Here is a 7,480-nt window from a genome sequence, read left to right on the forward strand (position 1 = left end):
TGGCTCTATGATCAGTTGAGGGACGCTAACTCGCAAAATAAGGTAATATTTAACTACTTGACCGTGATTTTTTGTGGGGTGTCTGGGAGGGGGAGCAAGTAATTTTTGGATGTGTGTGCGCACCCCTAGATACGCCACTGCCCTAATGTGAGGAGAGAATAAAAGAAGGACCTGCAATGAGCAGATTTTAGTGTTTGAATTATACTGTGTTCAGTTTATGTCTATTAATCCAAATAAATTAAAAATCCAAAAGGTAGTTAAAGTGACTCGCGAATGCGATCGTATTCTTTCTCCATCCTGCAACTCACGCATGCGCGACTAGCGTCTATTTTGTGTTTGCTTGTTTCGTTGTCAGACAACGGTACACGTCATCCTGATAGAGCAACTTAGTACTACTGTTTTTAATTTAAAAAAATTTTAATATTAATTTTTATTCATACATTTATTTATTTATACATGTCACATCCAAACATTTAAGATGTCACATCAATTTAAACACAATGTAATTTCTTCTGAGTTTCACTGTAGATTGTTTTCTTGAATTCGGAGGACGCATTGCACGAACTGTATCTAGTAAAGCGGGACAATATGTTCAACTGAGCGGCAGGTCTTGCTAATTGTACCAACTAAACACATTCATGACTGCAATTAATTCTTACGTTGAGGATACGTGATATGTGTTTTTATAGAACACCATTTTGTTGAAAAGTGAGTTAGTTTAGCCCACTTAAGTGCAACTAAGTTGGCATTTTGTAGCTGTACAAATAACAATTTAAGCATTTGTCATCCACTTGGTTGACCAAACTCTGTAGAAAGTTTCGTGCTGGGATGAATTTCGATCAACTGGTTGACTGGATTCTTCACTTAATTATCATCTATGACTGTGGAGCGTGAAACTGACAAATCAAAAAGTCGTGAAATTAAGTTTATGAAAAATCAATCTTATAAGATCGGCTCTCTGTGGGATTACGACAGGATTAGCACGGATGTTAGTATTTGAGATGCACCAATGATGCTTTGAATGAAACTAAATAAAATATATTAAAGTAGGCCTAGGCCTATTAAAGAAACAACAGCCTGTGTGTATTTAATAATTAGCTTAATTTTAATTTATTTGTACAGTGATTAATTTTTTAAGCGCATATGAGACTGAGATAAACAGCGATACATAAATGCTAAAATTAATTAATCAATTTACAATAAAAATAACTAGGCCTATTTTAAAATATTTCACCATAATTATGTATTTATTCAGGTATATGGCAATTTACCTACCATAGAAATGTTTCATATTGCAAAAATAAATCTATTATGTGGAATATATCTGTCTCTTATACACATCTAGATCATAGGCCTAATGGGTATATAAGCCTTATATTTCTATGATATTATTAGTTTACTAAACCTTTTAAATTTATTTTGTTATTTTTGTTCTATTTATTTTATTTCATTTCACCCTCCAACAGCGATAACGCCAAGAACAGGGAACTTACAGTAATGCAACATAAAATCACTATAAAATCGATACAATTTACAATAAAAACATTAAAAAATATTGAATTTATTTGAATTTAACTTCACATTCGCATTAGGCCTACTGGTACCATACTATCGTTACTGTATAAATACAATAAAATATACAATAATACAACAATATTGTATATGAATTTATTGTTAAAATCTTTACAAATGTAAACAAAAAATTTGTCGTAAGCGTCAGCTATATACTTCATAGCATCAAAATATTTAATTGAAATTAACTGTATAATGTTGTTACCAGTACGGTACGTTTTGCTTTAAGTGATAAATCTTTAATTGATCTAATAATTTGACATCAAATACATTTCATAAAGCTTGTAAATTTTATCTGCCCTCTGACGATGCACTAAAATTCATATTGAATTATGAAAGAACAGCCGATAACAGCAAAAATGGTAACTTCGCATACAGCAGCGTATGTTTGTAATTCCATAAACGTTTTCATATTGGTTCATTAGTGCCGTTACGATGCCTAGGAAAAACATTCTATTAAAACTAATCGAGCGAAACTACGCACAGTTACAACCGACAAAAGACTTAACTTGCCTACGAAAAAAACATCGTCGCTCCGATAAAAACATGTCAGAGTCGGACCCTTATGTGTGGAATAAATAAGTGCAGCATCCGAGAGAGAAAAAGGGTTGTGATAAAAACAAACACTCACAATGTACTGGAAGTGTACAAAAACTGTGTCAACTCATGCCCCATCGTGTTGCTAATGATCATAAAAGAAAAGTTTACAATGCTTTTTGTATAATAATAATAATAATAATAATTATTATTATTATTATTATTATTATTATTATTATTGTTATTATTATTATTATTAATATTAATATTATTATTATTATTATTATTATTATTATTATTATTATTATTATTATTACCATTACCATCATTATTTATAATAAATAAAATAAATAAATATAATAAATTAGATTTGTATAGCGCTCATATCCTTATTAAAGAAATGCTCAAAACGCCTGAAATATAATTGTGTCAACGGAATTGGGAATTCTACATGCTTTAAAAAAATTAATGGTATTATCAAAGACCTACCTCCATCGTATGATTAATCTCAAATTCTACTTCAAAAGCAAATACATTTTATTAAACCCCTTATTTAGTATGCCCCATCGTGTTGCTAATGATCATAAAAGAAAAGTTCACAATGCTTTTGTATCATTCATTTGTATACATTTTAATTAAAAATTAGATAATAATGATAATAATAATTATTATTATTATACCTATAATTATAATAAATAAGATTTGTATAGCGCTCATATCCATATTAAAGAAATACTCAAAACGCCTGAAATATAATTGTGTCAACAGAATTGGTAATTCTACATTCTTTTTAAAAATTAATGGTATTATCAAAGACCTACCTCCATCGTATGATTAAGTCTCAAATTCTACTGCAAAATCAAATACATTTTATTAAACCCCTTATTTAACATAAATAGCCCTATCTGCATGCTGCCTCACAGTTACACGAAAAAAAAGTCTATAGCAGAGAAAATAAATTTGGAATTTAGTTTATGGTCAAACCTGTAACTTTAAAAAATCGAGACAATGTGAACATTGTTTGCCAATGATACTTTCATTTGTGAGGAATAAAATTAATACGCACAGTAAAATTGAAGACAGACTGGATTAGCAAAAGTGAAACAAATAACTTTCTAAATTACAAACCATGTAAATAGGATTATCGAATTTTAGTGGGATAAGAAACATTGTAATACACTTTAGGATTAAAAGAGCGACAACCTATGATTTACACTGCATATATCTTCAGTATGTCTATAATAAGACCCAAAAACAAAAAAAATCAGATTTTGTAAAGCTTCTTTGATTTAAGTACTATGTTTTGACGAATATCATAAATTTGGATTTATCGACGTTAAGTCGGACAGTAGCAGTGGGTCACGTTTCAACACTATTCACAAAGACTTTTCAATCCTTCCTAAGTTGTTGGCTAATTTTTGGTACATTCTAACTCGCCCTCGAATCTGCTATGTACCAGTAACTTGGAATACTGAAACTTTTCCAACTGTGTAAGCGTGCTTCTGCTTTACCCAACTTGCATCATAAACGGATTCATAGGCCGTAATGATACGTATTTCATTACGAGTTTTTGAGCTGTTCTTAATGCGATAGATCTCTCCAATCCCGGCGGCTTTGTCAACGTTCTCTTGCTTGCCTGTCTAGCATTCTGGGCCTACCTGAAACACGTTCGGAAACCAATTACTTTTGTCCGCTATGAGTTTTTGTCACGTTTTGGTTTACTATTGAGAACTTTATTTTGCAGTCGATTAGATGACATGAAATTAACGATGTTTGATAATGTAAGGCATATTCAACTTTTAATAATATTTCGAAAGTGTTAACTACCAAATCTGAAGGTACTTGAACACATTGTTCGTCAGTAATCAAGCCAAGAGAACGAATCGGATTAGCTACCGGTGTAAGTTTCAACAAGTAGGTTTCGAAATGTATCACGTAAGTTGTTATCTTAAAAATAAAATGCATCAAAGTGAAAATGCCGATATCAAAATGTTTGAAAAACATGGGAAAAAAAGAGGGTCATAATAGTTGTTTGATACTAGTATTGTTATTATCATCATTACATTATTATTGTTATTATTACTATTAAAAATAATGATAATAATAATAAATAAAAATAGAATACTATTATACAAGACCTATTATTATTACATTAATGACAATAATAATATTAATAAAAATATTGTCACATAATTATAATTATAATGTATAATTGTTATGAATAAAATTGGCTATTCTTATTATTATTATCAACATTTTTAATATATTTATATTACATTATTATTATTTTTATTATTATATAGATATATTATTATTATTATTATTATTATTATTATTATTATTATTATTATTATTATTATTATTATTATTATTATTATTCTGTATTATCCGTTAAAAAAAGTCATATCACTTCCTGTGCTCAGATATTAATTTAATTAGGCCAATTAATCTAGACTAGCGCTCGTCGTTTCAGTAAGAATATAGACCTACTCTGGTTATTATCGAGACATGCTTTCCATTTCATCATTATGCTATTGAATATTGGCTTCTATTAATCATTGTACACGAAATTATGATCTAACAAAACCACAACATAAGCAAGACAAAAGTATGGAAACGTTCAGAACGTACATTCCACGAAAATGTACTACAAATTGGGACAGGTATCAGTGCATGATATCATGCAGCCACGTCTATTCATATCAAGTTATTTGATTCATAAAAAAAAGAAATTAATTACCGCGGGTTTCGATAAGAAGAATGTCGTTTTTTTGTAGCATGTAGGTCAAAGTAAGACTAGGTTGAACATTAACTGAATCTGTACTCACTTAGGCCTATAGATATTCTTCACGCACTACTTGGCGGCCGGTGTCATCGACATTGCGGCAAATATATGAATCATGTTGACGGAGACATTTGCAATCGACACTCAAACACTCCAAAACAAACAATCTTACAATCACTTTTCTTTTCTTACAATGGCAGGTCAAAAGAAGGGACACTGATGTAAGTACCATTTTGAAGAATTCCCAATCTCCCTTTACAAATGGAGTTATAAACTTAAACGTTTGTCAGACCTTTAAACTGCGACAACACTCTTTGTGCCCACTTTTTGATTCTCTCATCGAAGTCACGGAATATGCTCTCTGTCATATGCACATCTTGGCCTAATTTTAATTGTTGCTTTCCTTTTCATTTGCTGTCTTCTCTTTATTGCTTTGTCCATGTCCTGTTTCTTCCTGTTTTTTTTTCTTGTCTCTTTTTGGATGTTTTGTTTCAGGCTGACCCGTCACAAGTTCTTTTTTTTCCCGGGTCTGTGCCTTTTTACTTTTCCCCGAATTGTTATGATTCTGTATTTTATTTTTGTTTGTATGAACTTAAAATTGAAATCAAATTAAATGTTAATTAGAATTGAATTGACTTAAATTAAATCCTTGCAAGGCAACGGGGCTCTTACGGATTGGAGCATATCCCCAGTTTCAAGTATTGTGGATAAAGAGGGTGATGCTTCCCTTGCTGGACGCTTGTTACTCCCAGCAATTTGTTTGTACCCACTAATACAGCTGGATTGACTGAAGCACCGATGTGTAGATAAGTGGCTCGCTCAGGACACAGGTGAAGTGAACAGGAAGGATTGAAACTCCGACCTCGAGGATGCGAAACCAACCCATTTCCACTGCGACATACACGCATACATTACTCATAAATTATTTGAGAACTAATAAATTTAATAGACATACATATAGGCTACTTTTATACGATGTTTCTGTCTCTTTGTATTTATCTTCATACTTGTTCGCTGTATTGGTGTATATGATTTTTTGTTAGTTACCTGGCAAAATAAAAGGACTATATTAATAGACCTACATGTATATGCTTAGAACAATGTCATAATAATCTCTTAAGGAGCACGTATCCATGTCAGTGCTGCTATGGCGCCATTTGAACTTGCAAACTCTTCGTCGGCAATTTTAATAAATTAGGCCTATCTATTTATTTAAAACTTTATCATAAGTCCTAACACACACTAAAACTATTATAATGTACCGTATGCCTGGATATTTTTGATACGTGTAGAAACCCTCAATTACGAACCCCGATTTTTAACGAATAGGTAATGACGTCAAAAAAAGTGAAGTGAAAAATTAAAAAAAATAAATAAAAATCCGCTCGAATTGTAACTGTTATTAGCATGCATAAAACACAACATACCATACTATACAGTACTATGAAATTCTCAAGTGAAGGAGGCCCTCTAACTGGCCTCTTCAAATTCAGTGTTTAATTTTGGCTTCACACATATGCATGCGACAAATTTTACTTTCTCTTTTAATCATCGTTTTCAGCTTTAAAAGTCAACATAGTGCTTGATTGTTTTATTGAATGATCAATATATATAATAAACAAGTATATAAGGAAGGTATGTTGGAGTAAATTCCACAATGTAGGTATTTAAGAAGGTAAAAACGTCGGATTAAAAACAAATTTGACGTGTGGGCCCTAGAGTGGGATCAAAATGCTTAGAAACTGCCTACTGTACTGCAGAGCCATAGATAGAAAGAGTTGCGACATTGAGAATTTAGAAGCCATTTTGTGTCATACGCGATGCGCCTTCTGTGTCTAACGTGATGTGCGTTCCTGTGTATAATATTGTATAATACAGTTAGCGGCCTCCTGTATAGTTTAATTTCATTTAATCTTTTTAGCAGTCGAATTTCATGAAACCATTTATAGATTTTTTTTTAATGATTTCACTACTTTATATCCAATTTCATATTATTGTATAAAATAATACTGTAATAATTTACTATTTTTAAGCAGTTCTTTAATCCTCGCCGATAGACCGAGAGAGCCCTTCGATGGCAAGCATTCTTTAATTAGGCAATCCTTAAGTAGCTTCTATTATTTTTGCAAATAAATGATATGTGACGACCAGCAAAAATTAATTAAATACGTATATCAAAATGTAATTTAAATCCGTCTAGCGTATATAGATTGTTGCTCTTTAAATTTGAATATGAGCGAGCCCTATACAAATCTTATGTTATTAATTTGATTATTATTATTTATAAATATTAAAATTATAGGTTAGTTGGCCGCAATATATAAACTGTGCTTTGCTGTAAATGTTATAAATTGTAAGTGTTAAATGATATACAGGATCTGTGATATATTCAACTTGTGTAATTATGTAACGTACATTTGATTGTATTAAAAGTCTTGCCTCTATTTTAATATCGTATTATGGCTGTACAGTATGTTACTTTTATAAACACACTGCGAGAGCGTGTCCGCTGTTTTAAAAGCGTCGTTTCCAAAATAAAGTTATAATAATTATATAATAGTATGCAATAGAAACAGCAAATCATTT

Source organism: Anneissia japonica, unplaced genomic scaffold (genome assembly GCF_011630105.1).
Source record: "Anneissia japonica isolate Jap-2015-1 unplaced genomic scaffold, ASM1163010v1 scaffold287720_len810639_cov167, whole genome shotgun sequence".
NCBI classification, from domain to species: domain Eukaryota; kingdom Metazoa; phylum Echinodermata; class Crinoidea; order Comatulida; family Comatulidae; genus Anneissia; species Anneissia japonica.